Here is a 16,960-nt window from a genome sequence, read left to right on the forward strand (position 1 = left end):
TCATTGGCCAGATACAGTTATTGGTCTCTCATTAAAAAAAAATCATAACATAGGAAAATCTACAGTTTTCCAAGAGAGTTGCTGTTTCTATTGATCAACTTGTCTCATCAGGAAATTCTGCCTAATATTTATCTCAAACCTGTTGACCAATTACTAAGAGTTCTGGCCTCATCTCTAGCTACCAATTATTTCATGCCCAAACCCAAAGGCAATACAGCAAAATCCAATTCAGTTGCATCCTTATTTGCTTGCACCTAATAGACAGAATCTTGCCAAGGTAAAGCTCTAACCTTTTAATCTACTGGATATATCCGGGAAAATTCTAGGGTGTAGCTAACCTGAATCTCTTCTCCTTCTCCATTCAGCTCAGGACTGTGCAGTTTCTTAATTTGGGCCTCCCTCTGGTGAGATTTTTTTTGCCTCTTCCCTGGGAAAGCTCTGTGTTGCCAAAAATCCTATCAATTGATTTTCCAGGTACATATTGAATAATGCTTTCCTACTGCAGAAGAGAAGAAGGATCCCCTACTTTCAATCTCTGTTCTGTTAACATTAGTATATACAAGGATTAAAGCAGGGGTCTTCAAACCTGGCCCTTGTATGACTTGTGGACTTCAACTCCCAGAAGTTGAAGTCCACAAGTCATAAAAGGGCCAGGTTTGAAGACCCCTGGATTAAAGATATTCCCTGTGGAACGGTACATGTTCTCCATGTCCATTGCCCAAGTTCTGTTTTCAGTGGCTCTGTAAATTTAGTGCCTTCTTGATGTATAAGTAGGTAGGGATCAGATGTTAATGGTACATCCTCTGCATTTACTGTATTTCTTGCCCATGTTTCATGCCTTTTTTTCCTATTTATTCTGCCTTTTCTCCTGTTTTGCCAGTTCGTTATTTTTATTTTCACTTCTGATTTAATGAGTAATCATCAAACTACAGGGGTTTTTTTGCTAGCTAAACTAAGTAGTTCATGCACTTGTACTATTATGAACGTAGAGATTGATTGGGATTGTGCCAAGTCCAATCTAAACTGGAAATTACCTACCGCAATTTTCTAATGAAAGGATTGTGGGCTCAGGAGGGAGACAGAACTAAACTCTGAGCTCTTGGGAGCATCCCAAAGCACCACAATCACAAAAAACATGCATTTTCTATTTCTACGCATGCAGCTGAACCAGAATTCACAACCAATAATTATGGATACTGATTAGGACTTAATGCATCTTAATTAAGGGTTTTTTTTTCTTTTTGCCTTCAGAGATAGCATAACATTTTAAAAATGGCAGTCACAGCAAAACTAAAACATCTCCTTTGTAGAAAATATAGAATATAACATCTAAAGCATGAAGATAGAACTGGACCTCTCAGATGTTTTGGAGAGACTATGTCCAGAAGAAACCCAAGCCAAAATAGTTTCAGTAAAAAAAGACTAACTTATTTGTATGAAATCATTCTGAGATTGAACTCAACACACTATAAGCTAATTTAAATTTGTCTCCAGGAAAGGAGATCTGATACAAACTAAGTCAGACATGCATGCCTGTTCGGGAATAAGCAATAGTGTTTTAATGTTCTGAAAACTGATTAATAAACTGGGAAATCTCAACTCATCGGGAAATGTGAGTTTAATAGAATATGTATCAGGGTATCTGTTCAGAAGACATTAAAAGAAAACAGTGTTAAACTGTATGATGATTTAATCAAGGAACTGTTATTAAGTTTGTTACCAGAAAATTATAAATCTATAGTAGAGTTAATCAAACTTCACGATAAAATTTCCCTTGAGAATGTAATTGCCACACTGCAGGCATGCCAGCATGATTTGAATGAGGCAACCAAACAGAATTCTTCAAACAAAATAAAAATGAGAAGTGTAGTTTGTCATTACTGTTAACAGAAAAGGACGTATTAAAAGAGGATGTAAACTTTACAGAGCTAAGACTCATACAACAGAGATGAAGGAATGAGATCAAATGTTCTAAAAGAAAATGAAGCCTATTATAAAGATTGCTAAAACTAAAACTGGAAAAAATAAACACATGCAGCATTCTCATATTATATATATATATATATATATATATATATATATATATATATATATATATATATATATATATATATATATATATATATATAGGTTTTCTCCCGCGTAAAATTGGAAGTGTCTTGGCGACGTTTCGACGAAGTCCCATTCGTCATCTTCAGGCTGGTGTTTTCAGCTTCGTGCTTTGAGCAGCAATGTGTGTCTTAGCTGTTTCTTCCTTTTAACTGCCAGTGGGGGTATGAACTGATTGGGTGGGAGCTGAACAACCAAAGACCTACATACAAATACCTGCGAAAACCTCAGAAAACAAATATCGAACCTCTACGGGGAGGAAATCCACCATCTGACCAGGACCTATGAAAAACTTGAAGTCCAAAGAGCTTCCATTTTATGCGACCTCACATTCCTACGCAACTGCCGAGATCAAAATCTAATCCCCACATGTTTCAAACTGAAATTCCACTCCAACTCTGCAGCCACCAAACGGATCCTGAAAAGAACAGAATTGGCCCTAATCAGAAATGAACTTCACACAAAAAGATTCCTCCTAGACCGAATTAACAAAGATCTCCGCACACTCCACCTCAAACTCAGCAACAAGATCCACCCCGCACTTTGGGACAAATCCAAACAACTCGCCGTCTGGAGAGCCGAAACACAGACCACCCTCAAGACAGATACACACACCAAGAAACTCCGAAGACTACAAGAACGGCAGAAACAAACCCCTCCTCCCTCATAGCCACACATGAAACAAACAGTGCATAACATCTCAGATAGGATCCTCACCAAAGCCGAAACCAATGTCCTTTCCAAAGGATTCAACTTTGCAGTCGCTCCCAAACACATTCCCACTGAAACCATTATATGTGGAGTTGAAACCAGCCTGACCAAAATCAACCCTGACGACGCTAACAGAATCAGACTCGAAATCACCAACATCCTCTGCACCAGAAAGCCACCCAAAAGCAACTTACCCAAAGAGGAACAGACAACACTACGTAACCTGAAAGAAGACACCAGCATAATAATCCTACCAGCAGACAAGGGCAATGCCACGGTGGTTATGAACACATCTGACTACCAAACCAAATTAACCAACCTACTCCAAGACTCCACATACAAACCCCTAAATACAGATCCCACCACCTACCTGGAAAAAAACACCAGATCCAAAATAAAAGCCTCCCCCATTAGCGAAGAGATCCAGCAAAGAATCATTCCCAGAGAGAAATCATCCAGATGCCCCAAACTCTATGGTCTCCCAAGATACACAAAGAAGGAACCCCACTCAGACCCATAGTCAGCTCCATAGGCTCACCTCTACAAAACCTAGCCAAATTTCTTGCCAAACAACTACAGCCCTATGCAGAATCCATCACCTCACACGTAAAAAACTCATTCCAGTTTATAGAGATCATAAAGAAACAAAACTTACAGCCCAGCGACCTACTAATGAGCTTCGATGTCATATCCCTCTTCACCCAAGTGCCTATCAAAGAAGCCTTGACAGCTATCCAAAACAAATATAACCCCCCCAAACACATCTTAGATCTGACCAACCACTGCCTATCCAACACATACTTCATCTATAATGGACAAAAATACAAACAAAAAGAAGGAGCACCCATGGGATCACCCCTCTCACCTGTCATTGCCAACCTCTACATGGAACACTTTGAAACCCAAGCTCTAGAAAAATCGGATCACAAACCCAAACTCTGGCTCAGATACATAGACGACACCTTCATAATCTGGCCACATGGGAAAGAAAAACTGGACAACTTCCTCACACACCTCAACAGCCGACACCCCAAAATACAGTTCACCATGGAAACAGAAACTAACAACCAACTTCCCTTCCTGGATGTCTTAGTCTACAAGAAATCCAATGGCTCCCTAGGACACACCATCTACCAGAAGAAAACACACACAAACCGCTATCTGCACGCTCTCTCACACCACCACCCAGCACAGATCAACTCTGTAGCCAAGACACTCATCTCCAGAACAAAACGCTTAGCTGACGAACAACACCTAAAACCCGAACTACATACTCTCACCAATGTACTAACATTCAATGGATTCCATAGAAATAAGATTACAAACCTAATCCAAAAAGAAACCCCCACTAAAATCCAAGACAAAGAACAAGAAAACGGCAAAGCCCTCCTCCCATACATAAAAGGCACCACAGACAGAATCAGTAAGATCCTCCATAAACACAACATCAAAACAGCATTCTGCACAAACAGAAAAATATCCACCATCCTTAGAAACCCCAAAGATAAAATTGAATTAGAAAATCAAGGAGTATACGAAATCCCATGCACCACTTGTCCCACCACATACATCGGACAAACCAACAGAAGAATAAGTGCACGCATTGAAGAACATAAGAACTCAGTCAAAAAAGAGGAACCAACATCTTCCCTGGTCCAACACCTTAAAGCCACAGGACATGAAATTGACTTTAAAAATACCAGAACCATTGCCAAAAGTGAACATTTTAATAACAGAATAATCAGAGAAGCCATCGAGATAGAAAAACGCCCACACAGCATGAACAAGCGAGATGATACCTCCCGCCTACCAGCCATTTGGAAACCCGCCCTTATTGACAAACGACTCCCTAACACAACAAATGATACCAGACCCACACTCACAAAAACCACACAGGATGTCACCACCACACATCCATGCAAAAAACAAATCCAAAGCCACACCGATGACGAGGCACGACCACAAACCAGAAGCCAGACCACAGCTGCATCATTAGCCACTTTAAACCCCTCCAGTCCATACATGAAGCAAACTGACACCCTCCATGAAGAAGAGGCACAACCACGAACGCGAAGCCAAAAAATAGCAAGGCAGCCCAAAATCTTAAACCCCTCTGCAACTCAGACTAACCTGAGCACAACCAAACAGAACACTCCCCCAGCCAATCAGAGCACAGCCAAGCCCCTAACCATTCAGAACACACCTCCACCCAATCAGAACACAGCCAAGCTCCCACCCAATCAGTTCATACCCCCACTGGCAGTTAAAAGGAAGAAACAGCTAAGACCACACATTGCTGCTCGAAGCACGAAGCTGAAAACACCAGCCTGAAGATGACGAATGGGACTTCGTCGAAACGTCGCCAAGACACTTCCAATTTTACGCGGGAGAAAACCCGAACAACCAAAGACCTACATATATATATATATATATATATATATATATATATATATATATATATATATATATATAATTAAGAATATTAAAAACAAAACAGTGATACCTGGGTAGACTCATATTAAACAATAAAATATACGAACACCAGGAAGTTATAAAACTATAAAAAGTTTTAATAAAACCAGAATAAAACCAAGCTTTCGCTGGCATCTGCCAGCATCATCAGGGTAGTCTCCAGTCGATGGGAGAAGCTATTTATAAGTGTGGCGTTCTTTGCGCCCGGCTTCTTGACCTCGTCATGGGTCCCAGCCAATCCACCTGCGTTTTGATCGTAGTTTCTGTGTTGCAAGCTGTAATTTCCTCACTTTCCTTACTTGTGCTGGTACCGCAGCTCTTCCTCCCTTCTTTGCATAACTGTAAGTCGGGGGGACTCCTTAATTCCACGTAATTAGATGTGCACTGTCTGTCTGCACAAGGAGATGCAAGTCACGATTGTAAGGATTTCGCCCCTCTCCTTTTAAGGAAGATTGCATACCCCCAAGTAATGAGTGAATACACGAACAACAGTGAAGGGACAGCTCCCCCGAAAAAGGGGTCAGCAATCAATTTGTGGGTGCCACGAATTCTGGAGAGGGTGTTAAAATCACCCCCATTGAAGAGAAAATAGAAAGGGGAGTTAATAAAGTGATATGAAGGATCGGGAAACAGGATGATGTAAACACAATGGAATCATGGGCTACAGAGACAAACAATGAGGGTATAGTTTTGAAAGAGGATCGTAAACAGAGAAACAGGGGGAGGAGAAGAGAAATAGAGAGTACCAAGAAGGAGGATGAGGTGAATAAACAACATAAACACAGACAGTGCACATCTAATTACGTGGAATTAAGGAGTCCCCCCGACTTACAGTTATGCAAAGGAATTACCTTCCTTATCCTTCCGCTGTTGGTTTCCGGAAGTGTTAGTAACCTTACATCTCCTCCTCTTTCGATGGTGTTGATTCCTGTAATATCGAAGGGAGGATTCAATCTAATGCTTCCCTGTGTCTTACTATGGGGGTGGGGCTCCACCAGTTGTAAGTCGATGCCCCCTTCTTGTTGTGTGCTTCTCTCCTCTTTTGCCATATCAGCAGTTCTTATCTGGGTGTAGCATATTTCAATGCCCGTGTCTCTACCTCCCGCCACAGTCTCCTTATATCCGTCCCCTTTCGTTGTTTAATATTCAAGCTGGATCCCTCCCATTCCTGTCGGTGGGAGTTCGATAGTATTCAGGCATGTTCTCCGCCCCTATTACTTTCCCTTTTACTAATTGAGCGAGTTGTCATTCCATGTTTTCTCTCCCCTCTCCATGTGAGACGTTCCTCCTCATTGTTATGGGCGATCACAGACTCCGGAATTTTATCATCGGGTCTTTTAGATGTTCCGACTCCACTGTTGTTATTTCTTCCCTCGTGGGGAGATGTGAGCTTCCCCTGATGTTGTTGGGAGGTACCTGGGTCATCCATACAGTGAGCCCTCCTTCCTCCATGAGTGGGGGGTTCACAGTCCATGTTCCTGCGTCTACGTGCTGCGATGAGAAATTCCCTTGCCGCACGAACTGGCGCTGGTCACGTGGTAGAGTAGTGTTGATGGCATGGTTATTCACATCTGCATACGATCGCTCCTGAGGGCGAGGGGGTGCGGTTCCTTGTCCGTAGCATTGTGGGTGTTGATTTAATCGTTTATGGTATGGTGAGTGATGATTCGAATCCCGTTTCCACAGCGCCTGTTGCACTGGATGTAAGTCGATATGGCGATTGATTGAGCTTCAGTAGCCGGCCTCCCTTCGTGGCATCACTAGCTATGATACAATTGTTAACAAAGTCAAATTGATGGCCCTCCTGCGCCATATGCATCCAAAGTTGTGAATGCTGCTCGCCTCGTTTTATGGCCAGTTGATCTTCATGAAGACGAGTCTTCAGGCATTTGGCCATTTCCCCCACATATATATATATAAAAAGAACCACAGATGAATGGCACTTGGATCTACCCTGGAAGTTCACAAAGCAAAGCAACAATAATAAGAAAACAAAATAAAGTATTCACAGAAATAGAATGTGAATCTTTTAATATTTGTCCCAAAGGTGCTTTTTTCAAAAGGCAACTGGATTTTGTTTTTTCTTGAAGCCTTGTTAGCACTCTTTCTGAGAGCCATTGAGGCCACATGGAGATTTATCTGTGTCCTTGTATATATAATCCATACTGATATCTGTGCACAGTTAAACCTCCAAGTGGCCTCAATGACTCTCAGAAAGCTAATGACCAGATGACTGCAAGGAATATAAATCCTTCCATTCTCTACCATTCAGTCAGACCTGAAGAGGCTTCTTGAATGAGAAGCAAAATGGCTTCAAGAAAAAACAAATCCACTTACCTTTTGAAAAAGCACCTTTGGGACAACCATGACTTGGATGACTGAGAATCTCCATAGACATTTAGTTTTTAATATTTGTGCAAAGGTGTACCCAAGGCAAATAAATTGAAGCTTTGTCAGAAGTAACTCAGATATAGAGGCAAATCAGGGGGAGTTGAGTGTTAGCATGGATATTGAATCATTTTTCACTTTTGTTCCTAAACTGTTGAATCATTGAAATTAAAAACTATTTTTAGTTTTTATGATTCAAGCTATTGAATAATTTTCGTTCTTAAGCCAGGCACCCTCTCATTTGCCTTTTTCTCAGAAAGAACAAAGTCCTCTAACTAAAAACATGGAGAATTGAAAGAAAGAATAAATGAGCAGGTAGAGCAGCACAAAAACAACAGAATAAAGTTGCCTGTTTTAAAGTTAGTTCCAAAAAAGCAGCTAGCACAAGTATTAAAAGATGCCAGAACTGTAATATCAACTATAAGTACCAGCTCATTGCAAGAAACAACCATCTAATATACAACATGACTACAGTTATACGCAGTGCTTTTTTTCTAAAAAAAAAAAAAAAGTGCTGGAACTCACACACGTCATACAACCCGCCTTGCCTACCCTACAAGGTTCCATCCAAAAAAGGTGCTGGAACTCCGTTCTGGGCGTTCTGTGAGAAAAAAAGCCCTGGTTATACATGAATACAAAATCAACAAAGATCAAGAACAGGTCAGCAGCAGGTGAAGATGAACTGCATGGTTTTTGGTTGAAACATTTGTTAAATCTTCACCCGTTCATCGCCAATCAGTTTAACAACATATTGCAAGTAAGTGAAATTTAAAGAAACCTGAGTTTCAAATACATATACATACATATAAAAGACCTAAAACAAGATGGATCAATAACATCAGCAAGTATTGCAGGCCCAATTGGCAAAAGAAAGCTCGGGAACGTATTGGTGGGAAACAAACAGAAGAGGCCTTCATCCTGCAGTGGATAACCAGTGATTAAAATGATGGTGATGATCATGATGATGGTTATGGTTATGATGATGATGATGGTTTTATGTACAGAGGCATGATGGCTCAGGGTTTAAAGACACTGAGCTTTTCATCTGGAAAACTGACAGCCCGTGTTTGAGACCCAAGCCCCGCACAACAGGATGAGTTCCTGTTCCTTGCCCCAGCTTCTGCCCATCTAGCAGTTCTAAAGTACGCAAACACAAGTAGGTAAATATAGATACTATTTCAGTGGGAAGGTAAAAGCCTTCCATGCACTTCAGCATATAGCCATGCTGGCCACATGATCACAGAAAATGTCTTCAGGAAATGCTGGCTCCCTCAGCCAAGAAAAAGAGATGAGCCTTGCCTCCTAGAGTCAGACACAACTAGACATATAGTCCAGTCCACATATGATGACCTACATCAAGGGTCTTCAAACTTGGCCCTTTTATGACTCATAGACTTCAAGACCCAGAATTCCTCAGCCATTTCTTGATTCTCCTGAAGATCTGATGGGTTTCTTCTCACAGGCCAAAAGAACAATGTATTGAATTAAGGTTAATTAATTAATTAATAAAAGGGGCTTATTTGTAATTTGATTCTCCATTTTTTTCTTGGAAAAAAAGGCAATGCTATATGTATAGCAGTATTTAAATGTTTCTTGCCATTTAAAACTCTGCAGATTTTCTTTGTTGCTATTATAAAATACCTTTAGCTCCTCATATGAATTTGGCTTTTATATTTTTAAATAAATATTTTCCATCTGCAGTTTTGAGAAAAGTCACTTTGTTAGCCTTAATGAAGTTGTGTTTATGGATCCATATAACATCAGCAGTTTAATTACTCGAAATGGATAATAAACGCTTTCTCATATATGAGAATGGGAAACTCACTGAGTGAATGTCATTAGGAACAATTGGTTTTTCACTTGATAATTTACTAAAAAAAATGTAAATAATACAAGCAAATGCCTGAGGGGTCGCATGGTAACTATACCATGAACCATAGACCATAACTAATTTCTCTTTTTTTTCATGAAAAGTGTTCTTTTTATTGGTTGGGTGCACTATGTGAAAAGCTAAAGACCCACATTCACGAAAATAAATGTTTGGAAGAAAATATTATAGTTTCTTTGGCCATGGATGGGAAATTTTGATTATTCTTATTGACAAGAAAGAGATTTAGATTATCTAGGGCAGGGGTCCTCAACCTTGGCAACTTTAAGACTTGTGGACTTCAACTTCCAGAATTCCTCAGCCAGCAAAGCACCCCTGATCTAGGGTGATTTCAGACTGTCATATGATCACCTGTTCAGGGACATGTTCTATTTATACTCTTCCCCTAGTATTCCCATTATTTCTGTCTTTATTTTTCCATTGAAAAACCTTATTAAATAAACAAAATAGCTTGCGGTATGGCAATGGTTTCTCCCACCTGGGCAACTTCACGCCATTTTATACACTAATCTAGGCCATAGTTTCCCAACTTTTTTGTTTTTTTAAATCTTCATCATAATTTTTTTTAGAGCCATAGTATAATCCAGCACTTACCAGTGCAATGTTTCTAGGCAGCACAACACAACACAAGTCTTTTTTCCAGAAGTTGTCTACAGGACACCCAAATGATTTCTTTTTTCTTTTTAAATAAAAGTAGCCAAAAATAATACAAAATAGCTAAAGCTCATGATGTTTTGGGGTTCCCGCCAAATGTGAACATTGGGCCTTAGGAAGTTGCTGAGTATCTTGCAGTACATATTGGTTTTAAGCTTAGCATCCATATTCCTTGGAAGGAATTAAATTTAGATATGAGTTAACAAGTTATGCACTTGATTGATTTGTAAAATGGTATTACTGCAGGTTTAAGACACAGTATACTCTCTTATAGACCACAGTTGTGAAAACAAAGCTTTATAAGTGTTAGATTTGACTACTCCAAAGTCTGCAGAAGAATTACTACCAAGAACAGACTAATGAATTACTACCAAAAATACCAATAAAGGAAAAAAATGTGCAGAGATTATTTGATCACATTTGGTGCCCAGTCTGGAGCTCCAGAAGTGATGTAAATCACCTCTAGCTGCATTGGAGATAATCCAAACTGGTTTAATGCCAAGATCCATAATGAAATTTGGGGAAAAAAACCCCACAGACCTCAATTATCTTCTAGTCTACTGAAGGAAAACACATGGCCTAATTTCCATTTCTACTAAATATTCCAATTGCTTCCTTAGCCATATTGGGATCTGATTTGCTCTGAAATAATGAATTTTCCTATATGTCTTTAATGGAATAATCAAACTTATCTTTATTTGAATGCTATAATGTACATCTATACCCATGGAGATTATACATTGTTCCCTATAAGAAATAGATGGTTCATGAAGGGAAACAACAGAGAAAATATGTAAATACACTGTTAAAAAGAGGTCAAAAATGCTATTCCCAGCATAAATAGTGTGAAAATACAATATGCAGTCAGTTTCAGTACATGATTTTAAGATATGTAAAAACTATAACTCCATTTGTTTAAAACATTTGTATATTAACCAGTTTGAAAAGTGGGGTTAATAATAAAAGGCAAATCCTGAAGACACTGAAGTTTAAACTTAGATCAGTCCCTAGAAGAGAGACTAAGTATTCCAAATTGGCTGCCTTGGGTTCAGTGAAAAAAAGGTGAGAAAAATAAAATAAAAACAATATAGAATACCACTTGAAATACAATGCTAGGTGCTATCAAATCAGGCTCAGCTCCTTCACAGTTTGATTTGTCTCTATCCATAAGTGGTAACACTTCCAAGATCAGTCCTATAATGTATTTGATATCATCCATATACCCCTATTGTCTTTCTCTTCTTCCTCTTTCCATAATCATTTTTTTAGTCCATCATCTTCTAGTACAGGGGTCCCCAACCCCAAGTCCGAGGACTAGTACTGGACTGTGGCATGCCAACAACCAGTCCACACAAACAAGCAAAGCCCCATCCATGGGATGCAGGCAGCACGCAAAACCACACACTCTCCGGTCCATGGACAAACCTTTCTTCATGGAACTGGTCCCTAGTTGGGGACCTCTGTTCTAGTACATCTTGCCTAAAGTATGTCAGGTTCTGCTTGTTCATCGTTGCTTCAAGGTAGCAGTCTTGAAGCAGACTATATTGGACCCAGGACTGATTGCTTAATTTATTTTGTAATCTATTGGAGTATTTTCTTTCTTTTGTTCTTAGTGTCCAAATGTCATAATCATGCTGAAAAGACCATTGCTTTAAGCTACGGATGTCAAACTTGATCACGTCACATGAAGTATCGTGACGTATTGTGACTTCTTTGCAGAGCCAGGATGGGTGTGGCCTTCATGTGATGCATCTGGCCCACGGGCCGCCAGTTTGACACCCCTGCTTTAAGCATTCTGATTGTTGTTCTGTTCTTCATGATCTTGTCTAAACTTGTAACTGCCTTCTTCTCTAAGATTAATCTCTTTATTTCTCCAACATGCCATCACTCTTATCACTTTCATTTCTTTGCCATCAGTTATAAGTTCATCAGGTATCCTGGCTGATACTACCTTTGTCATTGTAATACTTAATATTAATACATTCTCCACTTTCCTTTTTTCATAATGCTCTCTTCTAAATCTTCTCATGAGTGCACCAACACTGGAGGCTTTTAAGAAGAGATTGGATAACCATTTGTCTGAAATGGTATAAGGTTTCCTGCTTGAGCAGGCCCTTGGACTAGAAAACCTACAAGGTCCCTTCCGACTCTGTTATTCTCTACTTTGAACTAACAAAGTGTTGTTATTCAGAAATTTTACTCCTTCAGTTTTCAGTTTTAATTTGAGCTAACTTCTCTTTGAAAGCTGCCATTCTTATAAAATATTCACTATACAGCTATTTAACTTAAACAAGGTGGAGACAATATGTATCTTTGTCTTTGTTCTTTTTTCCCCTGAACCATTCTGTTTCTCCAAAGTCAGTACTTAAAGCAACTGCTTGTCCCTTGTAAAGATTTCTAAGTAGAATAATGGCCTTTCTGGCATGCCTACAATGAACTTTAACATCTCCCACATTCTGGCATGATTTCTACAGTCAAAGATCTTACTGCAGTGAAGGAAGCAAAAAGTAAACCTCTCTCGTGAATTCTCTTACTCTCTTCACTCTCTTTTCTCCCCTTCCTGACCTTTCTAAAACCTGCTTATTCACTTGGGAGTTTTGTTTCCATTTATACCTTCATTCTTCTTAGTAAGGGCTTGGAAGGGTTTAGCAGTTAAGGCACCAGCTAGAAATCAGCCAGCCACTCTCTCTCAACCCCAGGAAGGAGGCAATGGCAAACCACTTGTGAAAAAATTTGCCAAGAAAACTGCAGGGTCTTGTCCAGGCACTGTCTGAGAATGGAGCAGCCAATATTTGGGAAGGAATCTTCTAATAGAAGCTTGCAAATAACATAAAGAGGCAATGTTCTTCAGGATGCACTTGGCTGTGGTATTTTACACACAGCACACATCCTCAGGCATTGCATACACAATCCTCAGGAATGTTTCCTACATTCTCTTTTTGCTTCTTCTGATTGCCTGGAACAATTTAGATGGCTTATGTCCCCCCCCCCATATACAAACAGCTACAGTTTTAAAATCTAACTCTTGTTGCTACCACAAGGATCTCTCTCTCTCTTTCTAAAGTGGAAGACAATTCTATTCTTCCACAGAGGTTCAGCTAATAAGAACTTGAAAGTAGCAGTGATAACCCCCTGTAGGTGCTCATATCCTCCTTGATGCCATATCTCTTTCCTGGCTCCAGGAAAGATATTTGTATCATTGGCTGATGACAAAAGCTTTAGATTGATGGATATTGATTTTTCCCTGTGACAAGTGCAGTTTTTTTTAAAGTGTCCTTTTCCCAACCTCCTATGTTTTATCTTGGCCTTTCAGAAACCCACTTAACTTGGCTATGTAGCCTTTCATAGAAACTTCTGGTATTTTCACTCAAAGCAGCATTTCTTTTTATTGTAGACCTTTTATTGTAGACCTAAATGTTCAGTCTCCCTTATTTAGCTGACACATGGTCTAGTAAAAAAAAAAAATTGCAGAGAAAAATTACATACTCTGGGGAATATAGGCTGAAAGAGAAAGATTGAATGAGGTGTGTGTGTGTGTGTGTGTGTGTGTGTGTGTGAGAGAGAGAGAGAGAGAGAGAGAGTGAGAGAGAGAGAGAGAGAGAGAGAGAGAGGGAGGGAGCATGAGAGCACACAAACTTAGTGGAGTAGATTTTTGTCAGCCTGTTAAGACTGAAGGCAATTAAAGCTCAGGAGACATAATTGCCAGGTAAACATCCTTTTCCTTTCCCTTCCCCACTGATGCACTTGAGGGATGTTGTTTGGGCTGAGGAATAATCATAATGGACAACTGCTAACTTTTAACACTTTCCTCATTCAAAACTGGCATGTTTTTTTCCCAAATGGAAATAAGATGTGAGTTACCTTTTCTCAGCAACTGCTGAAAATAAAAGGCTTGTGTTTTGTCCAAACATCCCATCTTTGCTTTGGGCAGAATCAGCTTCTATAGATTTTCTGTTGTTTCCTATTTCTTTCTGTCCTGAAATGGCAGGGATATTTTGCAAAATAAGGCCACCAAATATTGGAGCTTGTGGTACATTTGTTGTCTTTGCCTAAGACACGGATGTCAAACTTGCCGCGTCATGTGACGTGTCACAATGTTTCGTGACTTTTTTTGCATTGCTGAGCTGGGGTGGGCACGGCCTCCGTATGATGCAACTGGTCGGTGGGCCGGCAGTTTGACACCCCAGGCCTAAGACTCTCAAAGTTGCCTGTTGGTCCACTGAATTTTGGTTGCAAGCTGTTGAGAAATGGAGACGCCACTTTCTCCCTTTTTTTTCTCAGCAGAAAATAACTAAATCTTAAAAAAAAAAAACCCCATCAGACCTCACTCCATCAAAAAATTCCCTTGCGCTACAGTCTGTCATCCTTTTAGAAAATAAATTTTATTAAAAGTTTTAAAGAGAACTTAAAACCTAATGCAAACTGAGAGAACAAAGAAACAAACCAAAAGTGCAGTGTGAAAGAAAAAAAAGAAACAGAAAGAAGATTTTTTTCTGCAGCATATACTGTATGATTACAAAATTATCTCTTATTCTATGATTACAAAAAAGCTCACTTTTTTTCTATTATCCATTTTTTCTAATCACCAAAACCACCTGTCACAAGAACATTTTTCAGTTCATGCAAAAGGTTTATAAAGGGTTTCTATTCAACATAAATGTAGATATTGTCTTTCAGTCTGCTATCCTTCTGATGACATCATCATATCAGCGTTTCTCTGACAGCCTTTCTCAGCTGCTATTCAAATATGAATAAATAGAAAATGAATTCCTTTTTAAAAAAATATTATAGAGTGCCATAGAGCTACTTGGAGTAACACTTGCTTTCACATCCTTGCTCTCTAATTCCCAAGAAAAGGTGGCTTGACAGAATAGGCTAATACATATTTTTAATTAGAAGATTATTTTCTACAGTGATAAAAACTTAAGAAAGGAATCAGTAGTCTTATCTGTAACCAATTTTGAAATGAATTTGTTCTTCAAACATACTGTATCCATCATTTATTTATCCTCTATCCTCTCTCTTTCTCTCTCTGCCTTTACTATTTTTATAAATAACTCACGGTGGCAAACATACCTAATACTCCTTCCTCCTCCTATTTTCCCATAGCAACAATCCTGTGAAGTGGGTTGGGCTGAGAGCAAGTCAGTAGCCCATAGTCTTATAGCCAGGTTTCATGCTGAGTTGGGACTAGAATCCATAGCCTTTTGGTTTGTAGCCCAGAACCTTCATCACTACATCCATCCATCCATCCATCCATCCATCATCTATCTATCTATCTATCTATCTATCTATCTATCTATCTATCTATCTATCTATCTATCTATCTATCTATCTATCATCTATACCCTATATGTATATCTACTGTATATGTATACATACAAACACAAATGCATACACACACACAAACATGTATGTGTGTATAGATACCCATACCCTCAAACAGACCCATACATATGTATATAGTTTGTGTAAGTGTTTTTTTGTGTGTATATATATATATATATGTTTGTGTATATGTATTTTATACATGCATGTATAAGACTGAAGAGTAAAACACTAATTTCTCAGCTTGATTCACTGGAGTCAAACAGGAACACTTAAAATATATCTGGGAGAAGCTAAGTCAGTGATGGAGAACCTTTTAGAGACCCAGTGCCCAAACTGCAACCCAAAACCAACTTATTTATCACCGGGTGCTGAGTGGGCGTGGCTGCAGTAGTCATCACAGACTGGGAGGGCGGGGCCAAGGTGGGGGGGCAGTCCCTCCGGGGCATGGCACACACGTGCCCACAGAAAGGGCTCTGAGTGCCGCCTCTGGCACGCGTGCCATAGGTTCGCCACCACTGAGCTAGGTGATCTAGTTTTATGCTAGATACTAGAAATTACAAGCTTGGTGTAAACTCCTACTTACCATTAAAGAATAAATGAACCACAAGTTTGATAAATGGAAAATTAGCCAAAACACACAGATGTCCCCAAGGGGTTTTTCTTAATGAAAACCAATAGAGTGTGTTTTTTCATTTAAAAAAAAATAGTAGCAATAATTTTTTGTTTGTTTGTTTGAGTACAACATTATATCTGTTAGCATTCATTATAGCCTTGCTTTGGAGTTTAATGGTTATTCCCTCCCAAATAGAAATAGAAAGATTTTTCTACAAGTATCCATCTGGAAAAATTATTCCAGAACACATACATACATACATACATACATACATACATACATACATACATATATACATACATGAGAACGGACAATGTTCTTCTCTGTTTTTATTTTGCATCAGATTAGACAAACTGGGTTGATGTTGGACCAAGGATTTGTTTTCATATGTGTGCCCCCCTCTCCTCACAACTTGGCTAATTAATGGTTCTTTGCTCCAAGATTACCAAGTAGGCAATTTACAATTTGCATTCACTTAAAAAGTAATGTATGCAAATCATTAATGGCCTTTCTCTTAAAGAATAATAGGAGAGAGTCAGAGATCCTCTCACTCACTCAAATGTGTGGCAGAGGCAGGACTGCTATGTATAAGCCGTGCGATTGCTACTTTCTACTTTGTAGCTTTTGGTTGAACCTAATCTCTTATAATTCTGTACTTTTGTGCTCTTTATATTAGATACTTTCTGTTTTCCAGAGTTAAGAGCAATTCATGCAGCAAAGGCCTCTGTCCTAAACAGTACCTATATTTATATAGTAAAGCTCATATGCATGTGGTATGTACAGGCAGCTCGGTA

This window comes from Crotalus tigris, unplaced genomic scaffold, assembly GCF_016545835.1.
Source record: "Crotalus tigris isolate CLP2741 ecotype Arizona unplaced genomic scaffold, ASM1654583v1 scf7180000017625.6296891, whole genome shotgun sequence".
NCBI lineage: Eukaryota > Metazoa > Chordata > Lepidosauria > Squamata > Viperidae > Crotalus > Crotalus tigris.